The following is a 22232-nucleotide window of genomic DNA, read 5'->3' on the forward strand; positions in this document are numbered from 1 at the left end:
AGGTTCTCCCTGGGACAATGGGGCTTGGCATCTTAATCCTAACTCTTCAGGGGTCAAGGAGACAAACAGGTATCTCCCATGGACACACAAGTTTATGCCGCCTCAGGAAAGTCAGAATGGGCTCCAAAGAATCAAGATTGAAATGGTTCCCAGAAATCTGAAACGAAACAGGATCTGGAGTAGACATTTACAAAATAAAACCACATGAATATAAAAGCAGGCCAGCTGCCAAAACACAAAGCCAGGTGAGCAGAGAGGAGATGCAGACTGAAAGACAGATGGGGTCAAACAGGGGCTCAGAAGCCCAGCTGGAGAATCTGAAGCCAGGTCTCCAATACAAACAAGAGTCAGAAGAAGGCATGAATACAATCCACGCAGTCTGAATGTTAGTACAGAAACAAGTGCCTCAGACATGGCCTTGCCTTTCAGAGAGAGAAAGCCAGTCTGACAGAGAGGCCAAGCCTGGGAAGCAGGTGGCTTTTCCTTCATCCAGTTGAAAAGCCACATCAAGAACCAGAGGGCTGGCAGAAGCTCACACCAAGTGCGGTCACCTACTATAAATGTGTGTTTGTGGAGGTTTATAGCACAGGAACAGTCCATCAGGATGACAATGAATGAAACAACCTGCGTTAGGAAACATAGCAGTCGCCCCACATAAGTGTTACTATACACTCAGCATAGAAACACAGCGAGATGTGTAGTATAAAATGTCAGAGGTCCCTAACCTGCCACCACCCCTTCCCATCTTCACAGTCCTGTCTGAACCTGAGAATGATTGTAAGTGAGAAAAGAGTGAGAGAGAAAGAGAAAAATGAAGGAAAGAAAAAAGAAGGAAGAGAAAAAGGCCATCAGACACTTGGCTTGTACACACCAGCTCTGTCATAAAGTTGTTCTTACAAACCCTGACAATTGCTCCATCCGCTCTGATTCTTTAATTCCCAGTGTCTTTTAAAAGCAACATAATAATAGCAATAACTACAGTACTGCTTATTCTTGGTTACAGAGTTAATCAGATCCTACAGTGCATGAGTACGAGGGGCTGTGGGCTGAGGACTTGTTTCATCGGATATTTTCATTTTTTGCCTTTGGCAAAAATTCCACCAGTGGTGATAAATAATTCCATACCCCTAAGTGGATATTATTATTATTTTCAAGTGTAAGCCACAGCTGGCTCCTAGCCTGTCAGCTCTCGCAGAGTCGCAGATGCTGTGTGCATACCTGTTGACAATGCTGTGGATAGAATCAGCTCAGCCTTCCTACTTCCACATTTCTGCTCTTTCATCCTAACAGGGTCCCTTGAAAATGCAGTCAGGGAAGGGAAGAGGGACAGACTGAGGCAAAGGTGCAAATAGACAGTGTGGATTTTGCCTGTGGGGTTAGAATTTATACCTTCTTTTCAGATGTTTTATTTTGCAGCCAACTCACTTGTTATATTAGCAGATTGAATGCAAAGTCAAGTGCACTACTGTTTTACAGAACTAGCATAATGACTTGCACATAGTAGGCACTCAACATTGCTGAATAAATAAGTGAATAAGTGTCAAGGTTTGATTTGTTTTGCTTTTTTAAATCTACAGGCCTCCACTCTTTCATTTTGCTGTCCTAACCCCTATAGACACATTTCCCCCATCCCCTGGTGCCTACTGCCTTCATGATGCCCCTGGCTGGCCCCAATACAATAGTCCACCTGTCCTTAAGTATTATTCTCAAGCTCTTACCTCCTTCCCTCTGTCAAAGTGTGTTCTTCTGGCCAATTAAAAATCCTGTGAAAATCAGTCCTAATGACTTAATTGTGTGGCCAAATATTTTTAAATGTGCTAACTAGCAATTGGATTATCCCTTATCTGTATTCATATTATACAATCTGCTAAACTGAGGAGTGCAGAAATGCTGGGAATTCCCAATATAAACTGGATGGAGACGAGCTGGATAAGGCAGATACTTGAAGTGCTGCTGACATCGCATCAAGCACTGCCTGCCATCCCTGGGTATATGGGACCGACCACCTTTATTATGCTTAAAAAAATTGAGCACACATTATTTTTGAAAATATAAAATCTCTATGCACTAATAAAAAAGTGAAAAAATCATGGAGATTAACACGAGGGTATGGGCCAAGTAAAATGTGTCTAAGGAAAATTATTTTGCAGTAAATTTAGAATGTCAAATAAGCACTTTTTATTTTTCAGTGGAATCACTGACCCTCAAACTGATAAGATTTCTTTGATATTTCATTTCTATCAATTTTGTATGTCACCTGAACATTGAAGAACTGCTCCGAACCAAAAATAACAATAATAATGATAATGATATTTTCAACCCACTTAAACCAAACAAGTCAAATCAAAGACTCAGAAGGGAATTACTGATTTAATATCTGCAACAGCATGGTCAATAGCTTTATGGAAGATGTGTGGCTAAGAGAAAACACTGAATTTTGACTAAATACAGTGAGGTTCTACTTCCACTGTTTTCATTAACTGTGTAATTTTTGCAATATAGTCAAATTCTTTAAAAAAAAAAGTCTAATGACTAGACAGAGTGAGATTATGCTAGTGAAATAAGTCAGATGAAGACAAACACCATATGTTTTCACTCCTATATGATATATAAAGGAATCAAACAGCTGAACTAAATAAAACACAAATAAACTTTTTAGACTACAAGACCAAATTAGTGGTTACCAGAGAAGAGGGGGTCAATTGTATGGTAAACTGCAGAACTGGAATTTTAGTGGTGACCTTAATGTAGTATACGCACACATTGACTTTGAATGATGCATGCTGAAATTTACATGGTATAATGTAATATCACATCAATAAAAGAAATACCATGTTTAATAAATAAATAGATAAGGCGGTAGCCCTGGGCTAAATAATTTTAATCACTGTGAATCTATAAGATGAGGAAGTTGAACATCAAACCTGTAGTTTCTTTCTTATACTGAAATTCTATAATTCACCAAAACTGCCCCAAGGGAGTAAGTATGTTCTGAAATAGAGATGAAGAAAAACTGTTAGCCACAGGGAATTAGATATCAAAGCTCTGTCTCTGCCCCTCCTTTCCCTTCTTTCTAGAGGCTGGAGGAAAGGTATAAATGGAGCACCATGACAGCTCTCCATGTTGGTGGCACTGCCCCAGGCACCAAATGCCACCACTATTCTTCATGTCCATTACAAACCTGAGGTCACGAACAGCAAAACAGAGGCAAGAAATCCGTAATGCAGCGTCTATGAGCAGAGAACTCTAAATCTCATCCATTTCCAAAGCAGTTGAGTCCACCATGTAAGCTTAACAGTTTGCATCGTAGGAGCATCAGCTCTTACTCCAAGTATTAGAATTCATGAAAGCACAATTGAAAGGTTGCTAAAAGATATGAGAAAAGTTTTCTTGAATTATAAATGAACAAACAATTTCCATCCTATCAATATCAAAAGATCATTAGAGGCATCAGGTTTAGAGATCGATTTCAGAAACTGTAATGCTACACAAATGTTGGTTAGGTCTGGAGTATTTCACCACTTTCTATCTACTCACAAAAATTATTAAAAAAAAATTTAAGTTAAACAAGAAAATAATCAATTTCATAATTTGAGGGATATTTTCTCCATAATTTGAGTTTTAAAATAATTTTGAGAAGGACACTAGAGTTCCAATGATGACTCAGGTCTCAGCTAACTGTGTGGATCTTGGGCAGTCCTTTATTTTTTTTTTTAAGATTTATTTATTTATGCATACAAGAACTGGGGTAACAGGTCACAGGTGCAGGGAGGTAAGAGGATTCACCAGAGTCAGAGTGGGGAATAGAACAGGCAGATTATCTGAAATACACTGCTGAGGGGAGCAGTGGGAGAGACAGGAGAGGTCTGCTGCGCCATGTGTGTATCTCCCTGGCTAGGCTGGGGGTCAAACTCACACGCAGAGGCTGCGGATAGTTTCACAGTGCTGTGCTTAACCCCTTGCACCACCAGGGAGGTCTTGGGCAGTCCTTTAATTCTAGCCCTCTTGTTCCGTTTGTTTAAGGCATTGGGGCAAAATAATTTTTAAGACCAGATTAAATATTTAATGGTCTGACATACAGCACATGATGGTAAATCTCTCCAGATCTATTTTTAAGTGACAATGAAATTTACATAGCTAGGAAACTTAGACATTAATTTTCTAAAACATTCTTTTGACATTTGTAAGAAAGACTGGCAATCTACCAAAACTAAGGCAAAAGAAATACCAATTTGTAACATTTTAATGTGTCAGAGTAGAAACAGCTCTTCACGCAAGGAGTAAGCAGTCTCCTTCAGAAAATCTGTGTTAGGTAAAGTCAGAAAAAAGATTGGATAGAAATACGAAGGATGATAGCATATGATGGAAATCTATCTATATGTTTTGATGAATAAAAATGACTTTTTTATGAATAATAAAACAACAAAAAATCTGTTAATATTTATTATACTCACATATTCTGACATTATAAGGATTCAGGATGGATTATTTTTATTTAAGCCAATACAACAAAGCACTTTTATAATTTTTTTAAGATTTAAGCTGAAACATGTACTTTAGTCATGATATAAATTTATAAAGTATAGACATTTAGAAGGAGGGCTGATCTGGGCCCTTTCCTCACAAAAGCCTAAGTTCACATGCACCCACAGAGGTGTGTCCTTCATTTTCAAGACATGACACTTTCTGACAGCAAACAATACCTGTCATGTTAGTGTCCTTAGTTGTTAGAGAAGTTTTGTAAATGAATATAACTTAATAAAAGAAATAACAGTCATAAAATACAGCATCAAATCAATGGCTATGCTAACATTTATAATACATGTAAAAATTTGGCACTACATAAAGATTAATTAAAAACAAATTACACATTTTTCTATTAACATTTTTTAAAAATTCTGTGACAAACTGAAATTAAGACTATGCCTGTGCCCCGGGTACATTCAATCTGACAACTAAAGAATAACTCTTGTCTATAATTCTATGTAATGGAAAGAGTCACTAAAAAAAAGTCACATGGGTGAAACATGTATTTTTTTTTACTTTAGCTTTCAACAGTCCTAATAAAGCATATGAAATCCTACCTGTATTTAACTTGGAATTTTTGTTCTTTTGGCTGAAATTGGTGCAAATTAACCTATACTGTTAAAATTAATGGAAATATTTTAAAGACCTAAAGATTCCTTCCACATGTTATCATCACTGCTTGTCGGTAAACTCCTCAAAATATACCTGTCCAGATAGGAAAAATGTAGTAGGGTGAATCTTTAAGAGAAAAGAATGAAAAAGTAAAAATCTTGCTTCTTGTTTTACTAGTACTCCCTCTAGTGGAATTTTTACAGTAATGCAGGTCCCCGAAAAAGAAGGTGGGGGGCGGATTTATCACACGAAGCACATATTTTGTTTGCTTTTTTACATTTCCTTTTCAGAAGCATTCTAAACAAAATGATGTGAAATAAACAAACATAATAGTGCATAATAGATGTACAATAGTTTCACTAGCAATTGTAATTAAACAAGGGAGTGATAAAAATCTGCGCTATATTCAGATCGGAAAACGTTTTTCAGATGCAATGTGGCAGACAGACATGAAAACATATTTTTCCAGAATTCACTGTCATTCAGTTTGTGCCTTGACTTTTTCCCTACCTCAGCCTATTTGTCCATTAGCCTAAAACTTTACTACTAGTCACCTCATTTACTTCAAAACTTACCATCCCTCTATTGTTTGTCATCATTCCCCTTTTATAACATCGTTACATGGAAAATACCTTTCTCTATTTAACTTTTGCAGTTTTTTTTCTCTCTGTAAACTGCATTGATGCCACAGAACCAAGACACAGAAACCAATCCTGTTTACAAATACTGAACTGTCTTTTTCTAATCATTTTTTCCCTCCCACACTAATTTGAAGTTTGCACCAGCAGAAAACAAAGAGAAAAAACAACCCCACCCCAAATGACCATTCCTAACACAACCTCATAGGATTCTTGCTGGAGAAGTCTTGAGCTTGGTAGATGCATCTTGTTCTACAGGGATCTCTGTCAACTTCTCTTTTTATGCATTGAGTGTGCTTCCCTGGTGATAGCCTAAGGGTGCTTTCACTAAACAATTAATGTAAGGCATCTCCTGGGAACTTAATGGGTATTTAGCAGTAAGTTCACTTCCAGTGAATTGTATAATGTGATATTTTGACAATGCATATAGAAAAGGTGCAGAAAGGTGAACTTTTCTCCAAAAAGGTAATAAACTACCTATCCCAACTTCTCACCCTTTTGCTATTATTGTTTGGGCAGGAAGGAGAGCCAAACTGGAATTTAGGATGTTGCTGTAGGTGCCTGCTTTGCCATTCTGGCATAGCACAACTCTACTGTTTACTTTTACTAATGTAATGGACTGGTCTCAAACTATTTGTGGAGGCAAAATGTATTATGACATTTTGATTCTGAAGCCATGATCAGTGAAAGGTGTAGCACCCACACAAGGTATTTGTATTATGTTAATAAAAAATGATAATACCCTGTGATACTAATGCTGAACAGAAAAAACTGATTAGTATTTTCCACACAAAAGTTACAGTCCAATTTTAAGGTGCTTAAATACTAATATTTTAGAATCGATCAGCCTGTCATCTGATTAACTGTTCTTTAAAAATGAATTGTCTTTTGTCAAAACTAGAACAATAAGATGGATAACTAGCTTTTGGCCTTCTTTAAGATTTCCTGAAATTAAAATTATTTATATTTGAACAAAGTTTTCTATCAGAATAGTACCTTTTCCCGTCAGGATATGTTCTGTATCTAAAGAAAAAATATAAGCAGAAGTAAAGGAACTAAAATAACATTTCTTTAAAAAATATTTTGATACAGTATATAGGAAAGTGAGAAGTTATATATCCTTTCAACTTTAAAACATGTATGTGGACATAAACATTCATATAGATGGTTCAACTGTTTATTTTTAATAATCTGACAATTTGCAAAGTTAATAGAAAGCAATCACCTTTCCACTCGTATAATTTAAATCCACATTACATCCTCTTCAATTTTGCTTTGCTATTTCAATGCAGTTGCATTCACACTTTTATTTCATACCAATATTTTCTTTTTCTTGTAAGAAAAGTACTAGATGAAAGCCTATGACACAATAAAACACACAAATAGCAAACAGCCCCCTAAGGAGGGAGAAATGGCTGTGCTCTCATTGCTGTTACTGCTCCTGTATTTTCAGGTCCATAGTGGTCTATGAATATTTTTGTGGCATCTTTAAGAAAATGAATTCCAATTCTGCAAATCTCTTTTTCAAATCAGAATTCAAATGATTTAGTGACTATCCTCAAAAACTGTTATTTCCCAATGAGACCAAATGTGGGCAGTAACAATTACAAGTCAATTACCATAAAAACATTTTATCATTTCTGGTCTCCTCTTGCACATCCTTGGGGCTCTCAACTGCGGTTTTCCTACGCAAATCAGTCTCCATGCTCCTGCCTGCTAAGCTCCTTAAGCGGGTGTGCCAGTTTGAATTATTATTGAACTTGTGTAGCAAACTCATACATGGTGGAAAGGATTGCATAAACAGCTGCATCCATCTATTAAGCATAGTAACTGCATTATGAGGTCAATAAAAGATTGTAGGCATGATATCTGGAAAGTAATTACTTCTCTTTAATGAATATATAGCCTAGTAATTTCTGAGTGCTGTAGGCATAACAATGCTATGTGTTTTATAGTTTATAAATAAATAGTTATTACCTTACACAAAGAGAAGAAATACATCCTTTGAAGAAAAGTTAATTTGTTGTAAAGAGACACATTTTGCTTAAACTGCTTACAGATAATGGATTATCAAGTAATTCCAATATGCTGTAATTGAGAATTACCTCTCTTAACGTGGAATATTCAATTGCATTTTGTACATCTGGGAGACAACTGTATTTTCACCTCTGCTATTCTCCTCTACACTAAAAGCATGATTTATAGCATATATTTTAAATGGGGAATAACGGCAATACAAAGTCAACCTTATGCTATGCATAATTTAGAATTATTTCTTTAGTTTAAATATATTTGCATGCAAATTACATGATATAATTATTCTCACACAGCAGTCTGAGATAGTGGTTGTCTTTCTTTCTAGAGGCCCATTTCTCAAGCTGTAACCTCCACATTTATTGTAAATTGCCAATTTATGGATGTACATTTTGTATGTGCTCTCTCTGTCACTCTTTCACCTAAGCAGTATTCAGATTAGAATGTCATAATACCATTTATCAAATGATATTATGACAAATGGCTTAATCAAGTTATTAATTTCCCATTTCATTAAATAAAACCATAATAAATCTCTTGGGCTGTTTTTGCAAAGAAACTAAAGAGTCTGAAGAACATTTTGCAAGTATAAAGACCACTGCCTTCAGATCCTATGGAACGTTGGGAAGGAATCACAGAGGAAGACAATTTTCGGTGTCACAGAAACTCTGACAAAGTAGCAGCATTTGTTAAATGCTCCCTTGTTAGTACCACCTATTTCTTCTAAGAAACTCAAATCTGTTTACTTATTTATTTTTCTCATCAAACTTTGTTTTAAAGGGACTCAAAATTCTGTGATAGTTTTTTGGTCAAGTTGTTTCCATTAAAAAGTGCTGATTTTAAAAACTAATAACTTAAAACTGTCACACAAAAGAAACTGAATGGTGGGCAAAAACATTTTCTTTTCCTTCTGAAGGTTTTAAGATCATCACTATCGTTAACCAGTCTTTTACTATTGTACTTAAATGACCAATTGGAATAAATGGTTGTGAGTCCATTCTTCAACCACTGAATAAGACTGGGTGGCAGGTTTGGGGATGATATCCATTTAGGCTTCCTTTTTTTAAGATTTATTTTTATTTATTTATGCATACAAGAACTGGGTATAGGCCAGAGGTGTAGGAGGTGAGTGGATTCACCAGAGACAGTGTGGGGAACTGAACAAGTAGATCTACTGAGATACACTGCTGAGGCCACCAGTGGGCGAGACAGGAGAAGTCTGCTGCACCATGTGGGTTGGATCCCTGGCCAGGGATAGAACTCAGGCCACAGTAGCTGGTGATAGCTTGATAGCACTGGGACTTTAACCCCTGCACCACCAGAGAAGCTCCCCATTTAGCCTTCTGAGCTTTATGTGTAAACTTGGTGACCTTGCCAGAAGGTTCCAATTGCCTTCTCGTTCACTGCTTTAATGACATCCACGGTAAACATCTCTCATGTCACGAACAGCTAAATAGCCCAGAGTATTGTCAGGTAAGCTCTCAACACACATGGGCTTGCCAGGCACCATATCAACTATGGCAGCATCACCAGATTTCAAGATTTTGGGGCCATCTTCCATATTTTTCCCAGAATGACAATCAACCTTCTCCTTCAGCTCAGCAAACTTGCAAGCCAAGTGAGCTGTGTGACACTCAGCATAGGTGCTTCTCCCTCCAGCACCAATTTGGCTAGGGTAGTTCAGAATAATCACCTGAGTAGTTTCCATCAGTGGGCCATGTTTTTATGGTCACATTGCCGCAACGAACATCTTTGACACATATGTTCTTTACATTGAAACCCACGTTGTCTCCAGGAAGAGCTTCACTCAAAGTTTCCTGTGTTACGGCAGACTTCCAGTAGTTGTAACACTGACTGGAGCAAAGGTGATCACAATACCTGGTTTAAGAACACCAGTCTCAACTCAGCCCACACACACAGTCCTGATGGCAGAACTTTTGTAGTTGTCCTAGAGAGGCAGGTGCATGGGTTTGTCGATTAGATAAGTTGGTGCAGGAAAGCAATCCAGAGCTTCAAGCAGTGGGTTCCACTGGCATTGCCATCTTTACCAGTGACTTTCCATCCCTTGAACCAAGGCATATTAGCACTTGGCTCCAGCATGTTGTCACCATTCCAACCAAAAACTGGTACTAATGCTACTGTGTTGGGCTATAGTCAGTTTTCCTAATGTAGGCACTGACTTCCTTAGTGGTTTCCTCATATCTCTTCTGGCTATAGGGTGGCTCAGTGGAATCTGATGGTGATACCACACTCACTTTCAGTTTTCATTTTATCTGAGACCCAGGCACACCTGAAGGAACCCTTCCCCATCTCAGCTACTTGCTCAAATTTTTCGATGTTTTTTTTCATAGATCCTGCTGCATTTGTAGGGGCAGACTTGCCAGAATCAACATGACCAATGACAATGCGTGTGTTTTTTTTTTAAAGATTTATTTATTTTTATACAAGAACCAGGGCACAGGCTAGATGCGCGGGAGGGTGAGAGGATTCACCGGAGACAAAGCGGGGAACAGAACAGGCAGACTGACGAAATACACTGCTGAGGGGAGCAGCGGGCGAGACAGGAGAGGTCTGCTTCGTCATGTGGGATTCTCCCTGGCCAGCCGGGATCGAACCCACGCTGCAGAGGCTGTGGTCAGCTTCACCGTGCAGCACTCAACAGTCTGTGCCACCAGGGAGGCCCGACCAATGACAATGTTAATATGAGGTTTTTCTTTCCCATTTTGACTTAGTTTAGCTGTGGCTTTCATAATACCTGTGTTCTGGCCGCAAACCTGTTTCAAAAAAGCAACACTATTCTCTTTAAGGACTCCAAACACCAATAAGAAATCACTAATGTCTCAGTTAGAATTAAGTCCTTAAGAGAATTTTGAAACTCAAAGACTCTTCTGGTTTCTTAAACTTAACTTTGACCTTTCTCTCTTAGCTTATTCATATTGTCAATAGGCAATTGATTAAAAAAAAATCAAACCCATTCAGTTTTGAACACGGCAGCTTAATAATCATTAGTTTCACACAATTCGTACACAACTGGGCACTTCTTAGGCCACACAATGGATAATAGAAAAGGCAGCCAAAAATAGTAACCAGAGCATCATTAGCTGCTGCATATCTGACTAGCAATCCTTAAACATCCACACTAGCTACCAGGTGCAGCAAGTTGCTGCACTAGCTGCAGGGCGGGGAGGACCCAGTCAGAAGGAAATCAGGCCTCCTGCTCCACATCTTGCCCCACCCTTCACCTTCCACCTATTGAAATCTCCCAAGATCTGCAAGAGAATTAGCTTCTAATGCCACTTCATCTCCAACTATAATGTCAGGAAAATTATTTAGTTTATGTATCCCTGTCCCCTCCTTAGAAAAGTCAGATCCTTTCAATCTTAACTTTGTCTTATTTCAACTTAGGAAGGAGAATAAAAATGTCAGAGAATAAAAGTCAGTATTTAGTAAGTGCCTGATTATTTCCTTGTTCTGTTTTCAGGGCTTATATAATCATCTTATTTATAACACATAAAAACCAGTACCAGAATTTGGTGAATATCATAATTTTTATGATAAAAGTTAAAGTTTGAGAGAAATCTCATTAACATTTAGTCAATTGACAAACCATTTTTGTGAAGAATAGAACATGAAACCTCTCTTCTAATTGCACTTACAGAAATGAAATATTTTTCGTGGCATATTTTTAGTCAAGTCAACACATAACTGAGTTTAGGATACTGAGAGCATTTAATAATATCAACTGGCTGTACTAAAAACTAAAGAAATATGATGCATTACAAATATATCGATAGATAATATTTTTATGTTGTACCTCTTTCACAACCACTACTAACCCATGTGATCTAACAATAACTACTATTACTATTAAATATAACTTCCACGATATTACAATTGCTACTATTGTTTCAATATTCATCTCATGCTTGTTTCTCTATTTAAAAACACTTTTAAATATATACCATTCTTTTACTTGCATCTCTTCATTTGAGGTGGGTAAGGCAGATAACTATCATCTTTAATTTGCAAGTGGAAAAATAAAGTCTCAGAAATATTAAGAAACACACTGGTGTATAAGTAGCAGAAAATTATCTAGCCAAGAGGGAAAATAAAATAGATCAAATATATTCTGGAAGAAAGAGGGACGTCTATAATTGAGGTATGAGAAACCTTAGTTTGGTATGTAACTGGTTCTCGATGCTTAGAATTTAATGTGAGTGGAAGTTTTTCTAGGAACTGCCAAAATTAGGAATACTTTCTTCTCCTAGGCTTGTCTAATCTTCACATCTTTTGATGACAAAGCAGCAGAAGTTGAGGTCTCCAAGAACCAACATCTGTCTTATCAAAACTTTCAGAATCCCTCAATTATGTATAAAAGGCATCCAATGATCAAGAATACCCAGATATTAGGATTTTTGACAATCCCTCCACTTCTCTCTCCAAATAGGGTCTCGTTTGAAGTCAAAACATTCCCAATCTTAGAAATGGGCTTTATTTCTTTAGTGATTGGGGCACAAAAGTGATATAGTGATGTCCTGCGTCTCCAGCTTCTATTCCAATCCCTAACAAGTAGTTTCCAGCAACTGTAGCAGACAAACTAAACTTTTAGCTTTAATATTTTTTTTCAAGGGCAGAAATTGTGTAACTTGGGTGGAATCAAAGATAACTTTCTTTGCCTTATTTGGAATTGGACTAATCCTCCACACACACATTCTGTCCATGAATATATAATGTTAAAAAGAGCAAGCAAGCATGATCCCTAAATATTATTATTTAGGGGACATATTATTTATGTCCCTTCCATGTGAATACACAGTCTTGCTATTAGGCAAGAACAGGGAGCATATGACAGTCTCTGCTTAAGAACAATGGCCATCATCTACTAGCTATATGTAGTCCTGAGGAAAAAAAAAAATGTCATATGAAGCGACCAGATCCTCAAACTCCATTTGAGCATGTTCCCAAGGATTTCATAACAAGGGCTATGTAATCCAGTTGCTATATAAGTGAACACCCAAGCACAATCCTTGTGGTGTACCATGAATACAAGTTACTTGGGCATATTTCTTCTTTATGATGAATCATATGAATAATGGAAGTGAGGTTATACTCAACCTTCACAATCCTGTGCCTGAAGGAAAAGCAAATTGCAAGTTCTCATTTTTTCTTTAGCACTTAAAACCTAGAGGTAGTGACTATTTGCAGCAGTTTGGATTTCAGTTTCTAGATGAACTGAATATTCTTTGTTCTTTAAAATTTATAAAATCAAAATCATTACATATGGAAAAAATAAATGGAGTGCACATTGATTCCAACTTTTTCCATTTATAGATAAGATAATTGAAGCCACTAGAAGAGTATGTCAATCAATAGCAATGCTTCACTCTCTAAGTCTGTTCTGTAGAGAAATAAGATTGATATATGTGAAAACTTGTGAGTACCTAATATAAAGGCAGTTTTTTCAACCCTATACTTACAAATTACAAACCACACAGGAGGCAATACTCAAGACTGAGCTTGGGGGCCTCCCCAGTGGCTCAGTGGTTGAGCGCTGGGTTGCGAAGCTGCAGCGCCGGTTCAATCCCTGGCTGCTCCCCGGCCACCAGAGGAGGGTCCCACATGGCACACAGACCTCTCCTGCCGCCTGCTGCTCCCCTCAGCAGTGTGCTTCGGTCCTTCTGCCTGCTCTGCTTCCTGCTCTGACTCTGGTGAATTCTCTCACCCTCCCGCGCTTCTGACTGTACCCAGTGCTTGTATAAATAAATAAATAAAGATAAATCTTAAAAAAAAAAAGATTGAGCTTGATCTCAGGTATGTTTTCTTATTACATGTTTTATTTTAACATTAATCCACTCCTTAGTAAAGATCTCTTCTACTTTTGGACTCTTAATGCACTCAATCTATCCCCCACCCCAAGCTGAGCACATGATGTAAGAGTATAAGATGTTCATGTTCTTATACTTACAATTTGATTTCAAACCCTGGTTCTACCACTTATTGTTTATGTGACCTTTGGAATAATAGCAAAATATTTGCTGGATGCTTCTAAAAATGTACGTTCTAAAATTAGAAAATCATATAATACTGTAAAAGTATGTCTTAAATTTATATATCATCTTTTTCCAATTCATGTAGGATATCAAATGCATGCAATCACAGCAATGTATGTATACAGAACATTTTAGAGATGGTCTAATTTGCCATACTGCCCTCTAGTGAAATAAAATGGGTTTAGAGTAAACAAAATGTAATTGAAAAAGATTTATTTCTATCCCATATAGACTTTTTTGTATCACGGATCAACTTGTGATCAAAGATATGACAAAGAAAAAGTCATTTTAGCATAAGTAAAAAACAAAACAAATGTCTGTAATTTTTCCAATAGTAGCATACTAAAAGTTTTGTGCATTATTTTCAACATATAGGAAAGCAAGTTTAGAGAAATAAAAGGATTTTTCTAAGTTTTTACCCCAAGATTGTGACAGAGCCTAGACTGAGAACAAGATCCTTTTTTTTTTTTATCTTTGCACAATTTCTGCAAGTCTACACTATGGCCTTTTAAGTTATTACCTTTAAGTTACTTGTCCCTGGTGAGGGTCCTTTGGAAAGAGAGAATAAAGCAATACCACTTATCAGGCCGCTTTTCAATACTGGATTTTATATACTGTTACCTCCAAGCATAATAAAGAAAGATTTCTGTCTTTATAATAATTGCCATATAAGAGCCATTTGAAACACAAAAGTGTATTGCTTTGCATTGGTGGCTTTTGAGTTCATAACTTTATGAAAACTTCCTTTGTGCAAGAAGAAGCCCTTCTATGCCTGATTCACTTCTTAAGCAAGTCCAAAAAAGGGAGAAGATCTAAAACAACTTTTGACACCATTCAAACTCTCCATTTAAAAACAATGCAATCTTTTTAGCATCTAAAAGATGAATGTGGCCTCTGAGATATGTGTGATGTTTGTTTTTTTTAAGGCTGCCAATATCCATATTGAATAGTAAGTTCACTAAGAAGTATATAGGCACAGTGTATCTAGTGCTTTGCTTTCTTTGCATGAAGAAGTAGATCTGCAAAACTTATATGATACTTGGTAGTGGCTTGCTAAATGCCATTCTCCTATTTAATATAAACTTGACTGTCAGAATATGAATTCTTTTTTTCTTTTTTTATATATAATTTTTTTTTATTTTTAAAAAATATTCCCCATACAATTGCGACCCCCTTATTTTGACCACAATCCCTCCCCTCCCCGCCCCCTACCCACCATAGAGTGTCTCTGGTTCATAGTTTGTTGATTTTGATTTTTACTTTCTTATAGTTACCAAATATCAATTCTTTCTAGAAATGTTAAAAAAAAAAAAAAGATAGGTGGGGCATGGGCCACTTTTGTGGAACTGGCCCCGGGCCCTGGGTGGGGGCTGTTCACTGGGAGGGCCATGGGTGGTCTTGGCTGGGGAGTGCACTGTAGTTTCTTCTCAGCTGCCCTCACATCCTATCCTAATGTTTAGAATCCAGTGTGGATGGTGGTAGACAATTCCCTGTTGGTGTGTAATTCTACAAGAAAAATATTATCAAAATTCTCATTTAAAATTACACATTTAAGGATAGGAGAAATGAGTCAAATGGGATTAATTTGATAGTGATGAATGGTACTAGAAGTTTGGTGGTGGAAGTGGAATACTCTCTCTCTCTCTCTCTCTCTCTCTCTCTCTCTCTCTCTCTATATATATATATATATATATATATATATATTTCCCAAGGTTTGAAGCTGTAATCCTAAATCTTATACAGGATTGTAAGTTAATGGTTAGTCTATTTAAAAATAAAGCTGTATTTCATTAATAGTAATATTAAATCAGGAATCAGACTTCATGCATTGTATGATAGGCAAGACCAAGTCAGGTAGTAGAATCAGCAAAAGAAGGTTATTCACAAAAATACTGAGATACATCTGAATGCATCAAACATAAATCTACCGGAGAGAGCCAAATCAGAAATCACAAAGGGTATAGAGAGGATCATTGAGATGGCTCAAATAAATATTCACCTATAGGTTTACATAGTTATAGCTAGTCACGATATATAAAAGCCTTCTCCCCACCACATGCATGTTAAAAGCAAGACAAATGGATAGGGAAAAGACAATGGTTGATGATGATGTTTATGTACAGTACCCATGAAATGTACATATATAGAAGACATAGATGACTAAATGTCTCACACTTACCACAATAGGTGATCAAGACAACCTTATCATCTCCCCCAACTTGAGTGAATTTTAGATATACTTTTTCCTAACTATAGTCTTCTGATCTCCTTTTTTAAGAGTATTTATTTTAGAAAATTTGTAATTATGAATTCTTTCTCTGCATCTTGAGATGTAAATCTTTTTTTAGAAAAATTATTGACAGTTTTACAAGAATGTAATGTCTTTCTGAAGGATCCATCTCTGAAAGGTAAGCTTCAAGAAAGATAGTGCCCCTATCATTCAGGATCTATAGTGGAAGAAGAAGATGCTAACTCAGTGGTTACTTTCCTCCAAGAAATAAAATCACTTCCTGTATAAAGACATGAGAAAGTTTTCTTTGGGTAAAGTCAATTAACAAACACAAGTGTACTACTGTCTCCACCCACCGGAGTTCTTAAAAGTTCTCCAGCTCTTTGTTTCAAAGTAGTTGATTTCTGACTGACATCTCGCTCTGCTCCCTTATAGCAATATCCTTGAATAAAATATCCCTTGTCTGTTTAACATTGTGCTGTCATATTTTTTGTAAAATGGGAAAATATATTTTTAAAACTTTTTTTTAAAGATTTATTTATTTTTATACAAGAACTAGGGTATGGGTGAGACTTGCCGGAGGGTGAAAGGATTCACCAGAGACAGAGCGGGGAGCAGAACAGGTAGACGGACAGAAATACACTGCTGAAGGGAGCAGCGGGCAAGAAAGGGGAGGTCTGCCGTGTCATGTGGGTTTCTCCCTGGCCAGCCAGGAATCGAACCTGTGCTACAGAGGCTGTGGACATCTTCATAGCACTGCACTCAATCCTCTGCGCCACCGGGGAGGACCTCGTGGAAAATATATTTTTAAGCCATTTTTATGGGAAGAAGTAAGAATTATATACTTTTCCTTAATTCCTCCTGAGAAGTACAACTAAAATCCCCAGAAGTTATACATAAGACAAACCTAAGAAAACAATGAAAGGTAAAGGAAAGAAGGAAAACCAGATCAGGAGCTTGGGATTTGAGGAACAACATGACAGTTATTTCATTGTGGGTGACATGATTTCATATAAAGAAAATCCTAAAGATGCCACCAAAAACTATTAGAACTAAAAATGATTTCAATAAAGTTGCAGAATACAAAGTCATAGAAATATAGAAATCAGTGACATTTCTACAAACAGCAAACTATTTGAAGAATAAGAAAAATCCACAGTATAATAAGACCAAAAACAAAGAAACATTTTGGAATACATTCAGAAACCAAAGAGGTTAAAAAAAACTTATGCTGAAAACTATAAAACAATGATGAAAGAAATTGAAGAAGATGCAAATAAATGGAAAAATATCTCATGCTCATGAATTGGAGAAAATAATATTGTTAAATGTCCACACCACCCATCTTTGCAGATTCACTATAATCCCTACCAAAATTCCAATGGTATTTTTCATTAAAAAGAAAAAATAATTCTAAAGTTCATGTGAAAGTGCAAAAGATTCCAAATCTCCAAAGCAATCTTAAGAGAGAAGAACAAAGTTGGAGGCATCACATTTTCTGATTTCAAGTATCAAAAGCTATATTTATACTTATAAAGTTATAGTAATCAAAATGGTATAGTAATGACATAAAAACAAATACATAGACTAATAGAACAGAATAGAGAGGCCAAAAATAAATCCACACATATATAGATAATTAACCTTGACACGGCACCAATTATGCACAACTAGTCTCTTCAAGAAATGGTGCTAGGGTACTCAATATCCACATGCAAAATGAACCCTTATCTTATATCATAGACAAAAAGAATTTTAAATTATTATTATTTTCTGTATCATTATCTGAAACCATCCAAACAATGAAAAGGTAACCTAAAAAGATGGAGAAAATATTTTCAAACCATATGTCAGACAAAACCACATGCCTGTAAGGATGGTTATTATGAAAAGAGCAAGGTATAACAAATGTTGGCAAGATGTAGTTAAAAGGAAATCTTTATACATAGTTCATGAGAAAACAAGCTATTACATTCATTATAGAAAACAATATAGAGTTTCCTCGAACAATTAAAAATAGAACTACCATACAATCCAACAATCCCATCTCTGAAATATATACAAAGGAAATGAAATCAGTATTTCAAAGAGATATCTGCATTCCTGTGCTCATAGCAGCATTACTTACAATGGCCAATATATGGAACCTAAGTGCCCATCCATGGATAATGAGGCCAAGTGAATGTGGTGCATATATACATATATACTATTCAGACATGCAAAAAAAAAAAGAAATCTTGCCTTTGACAAAAACATAGATAGAGCTTGAGGATATTATGCTAACTGAAATATCAGACAGAGAAAAACAATACTGTATGATCTCACTTACACGGGAAGTCTTAAAAACAAACCAACTCAAACATACAGAGAAGAGATTGGTATTGAATATCTGAAAGTTATTCACTGTATTGAATATCTGAAAGCTGCTAAAAGAATAGATCTTCAAAATTTTTCATTACAAGAAAAAAATGTAGCTGTTTAGGATAATGAATATTAACTAGGCTTATTGTGGTGATCATTTCACAATACATAAAAAATATGATATCATGTTGTATACCTGAAATGAATATAAAACGCTATGTCATTATGCCTCAATTTAAAAAAATGCAAAATCTTGAGATATTAGTATGCACATGTTAGAAAAGCAAATATTAAAAAAAATTACTCAGTTTTAGCATAGATATGAAAGAGCTGGAATTCACATACAGCTTACAGTGTATGGACAATTAAATATTGATTGGAATGTAAAATGGTCCATCACTTTGAAAAACAGCTTGGCATTTTCTTTAAAATTTCAATATATACTTTCCATAAAATCCAATTACTGCACTTTTTTTTGTTTGTTTGGACTTGCCTTCTGATTTCTTTAAATTTTTTTTTCATTTTCCTTTTTTATTTTTTTAAACATCCTTGTTTATTCACCATATGACCCAGCAATTCCACCCATAGATATCTATCCAAAGAGCAATTATTACACTTCTTTTATTTGATCAAGAGACACAAAAGCCTATATCCATACAAAGACGTGTACATGAATGCTCATAGCACTTTATTTGAAATATCAAATACCATGAAAATGTCCACCAATAGGTAATGAATAAACAAATTGATATGCCCATAGAATTAAATATTATTCAGCAAAGGGAATAAATTGTTCATATAAATAACAGATAGATCTCAAAGTAATAATGCTGAATAAAGGAAGCTGTAGAATATTACAAACTTTATGGTTCCACTTAGTTAAATTACTAGATAATACAGACCAGTCTACTGACAGAAAGTATGCCTAGGGCTGAGGAGAGTAAAGAAACAGTCAGGGGTAGAGATTACAAAGGGAAAGTAAACTTTGGGTAGTGACATACAGGTTCATTATCTTGATTATGGTGGTAATTTCATAGATGTTTGCATATGTATCAATTATGCAATTTAAATATGTGCCATTTAAGGTATATCTAAGGTGCGTAGTTTTTTTTAATATTTTATTTTATAAAATTCTTATGTCATTTTTCATCTTTGCACAATGTATGCATTTTCATTATAGTTATATTCCCCATACAATTGCACACCCCCCCCCTTATTTTAACTCTAGTCCTTCCTCTCACCGCCCCTCCCTCCCCCCACCACCCCCGGTAGTGTATCTCTGGTTTATAGTTGCTTGTTGATTTTGATTTTTACTTTGCATTTATTAGTCTTTTTCCTGGTCTCTTATTTAAGTTTTCTAAATTCCTGCTAGAGTGAGACCATCCGGTATTTTTCTTTTTCTTTCTGACTTATTTCGCTGAGCATGATCCCTTCTAGCTCCATCCATATTGCTGCAAACTGCATGTGTTTATCTTTTTTTTTGATTGCTGAGTAATATTCCATTGTGTAAGTGTGTAGTTTTTATCTCAATTTATACTTCATAAGGTTGTTTTAAAATTTTGTATCTTTGGCTTCTGCTTAGAATGTGAAAAAAATATTAATAGAATGTCATTCTTGTCTTTATATTAAAAACCCAGGTCATCTGCAAAATCAAAATTTTTCTGCATCCCAGAAGAAACCTAGAGTTGCAAGGCAATCAATCAGAAACTTAAGAAAAGATATGACCCTCCAAAGAGAAGCATACTGCAAACACTTTTTACCTGGGGCAGAAGCAGGACTTCATGCAAGACAGCAAGAAGAATTCACCTAAATTTTTTAGCAAATTACTAGAAGATAACTGTGAGTATATAGAAGGTGAAGGTGTAGAATCTATCCCAGACCTAAAGGGAATCTGCAAATACCTGCCTTTCTCCAAAAAGCTCATGAAGGCGATTAAAATCTCACAAAATGAACTGAGAATGCTTCCAAGAGTGAAAAACTTGGAGGAGAGGAACAAAAACTACCATTAGAAAATGAAGAAGTGCTGCTCATATCTCTATTTCTACCTTTCCTACAGAAAAAGTCTTAAACCTACATTTTTTTTAAATTTAGGACTATATATTTCATATCTTTAATGGATATGAGATATATAGATTTTTTTTTCATTGTGGTAACATTGGTTTGCAACATTGTGACTTAAAGGTATAGGATCTCCCCTGGTTGTGACCAAACCACACCAACCACCAAAACAGAGTAGCAAACTTTGCTGCCCTTGGTCCAAAAATGAAGGTTCATAGGATCTTGGGAAAAAGAATAGAAAAAATTCTTCCACCCCAGCTGAGGTGTAGGCAAATATTGTGGACACAGTTCCTTAGAGTCCAGAAAGTTAGAGAAACAGAAAAACTGAAAAAGTCTTATAGTCACCACCCAGCGACACATCTCATGTCTGAAACTAAAGCTAAACCAAGCATAGAATACTCCATCCACTATAAGAATAACAAATGTCAAGTAACAAGTGAGTGAAAAGGATTATGAGAACAAGGACAAGAGTATGGCATAAGTCTTGTTTTTAGGCACCAGGACAAAGACAAAAGACATAAATTTAAAGGTGAAGCAAGCCAGACTCCAGTAAAAACACAGGTTACTATTAGGGGAATTGAAAGCTTGGGGTGCAGTGAGAGTAATCACAGTGGCAATAAAAACCCAGTCCAACTGAATTTCTAACTAGATTGACTCAATCTCCCCCACATTAAAGTCTTAGCAAAAGAAAAGGCACATTATTTTTCAGGCATAAAATCTGCTTCATGGGTCTCTACTGTCCAACATAAAATGTCCAGTTTTCAATCAAATGTTACAAAATTCCAAAGAAACAAGAAAGAAAGCAATATACTGCCAAGAGTCCAAGCAATCAACACAACTGGATATGAACCAAATGTTGGGCTGTCAAACAGAGAATTTAAAATAACTTTGATCATTATGTTAAAGTCTTTAGTGGAAATGGTGGACAACGTGCAGGAACAGATGGAGAATTTTAGCGAGAGATGGTAACTATAAGAAAAAATATATGAAAATAGATTATGATTAATTAAAGATGCATATTGAAAACTCTATGAAAGCCCAACAAAACTTGCAAAATCAATAAAATATAAATAATAAATTAACAATGGATATAAAATAGAACCATAAAATACTCAATTAAAAACAAAAGCAAAAAGGGGCCTCCCCGGTGGCGCAGAGGTTGAGCGCTGGGTTGCGAAGATGCCCGCGGCCTCTGCAGTGCCGGTTCGATCCCCAGCTGCTCCCGGCCACTGGAGGAGGGTCCTGCATGGCGCGCAGACCTCTCCTGCCGCCCGCTGCTCCCCTCAGCAGTGTACTTCGGTCCTTCTGCCTGTTCTGCTCACCACTCTGGCTCTGGTGAATTCTCTCACCCTCCCGCGCTTCTGACTGTACCCAGTGCTTGTATAAATAAAAATAAATAAATAAATAAATAAATCTTAAAAAAAAAAAAAAAGCAAAAAGAGAAATAAAGAACCAAAGGAAAACATCTAGCAATATTCAATAATTCAATCATATCCATGACTATTTTCAATATACAGAATTGAAATACATCAAAGAAATTGTCCTATCATCTTAAATGAAATAGTAGGTCTCAGTATATTACCTTTAAGGAAAACAGTTTAAACCAAAATAAGTAGATAAGGTTAAAAGTAATAGTATGGAGAAAGATCGGCTATGGAAACACAAATCAAAAATAAGCTAAAGGAGCTTTATTTCTATCAGACAAAATAGACTCCAGAACAA

General features: G+C 36.1%; 1 pseudogene; it reads right to left on the reverse strand.

Annotated features, from left to right (window-relative positions):
* LOC119251438 (elongation factor 1-alpha 1-like) overlaps positions 1-22232 on the reverse strand; it is a 143720-nt pseudogene that overhangs the window by 106457 nt on the left and 15031 nt on the right.

The sequence above is a fragment of the Talpa occidentalis genome, unplaced genomic scaffold, assembly GCF_014898055.3.
Source record: "Talpa occidentalis isolate TD23 unplaced genomic scaffold, MPIMG_talOcc4v2.1 talOcc4.2, whole genome shotgun sequence".
NCBI lineage: Eukaryota > Metazoa > Chordata > Mammalia > Eulipotyphla > Talpidae > Talpa > Talpa occidentalis.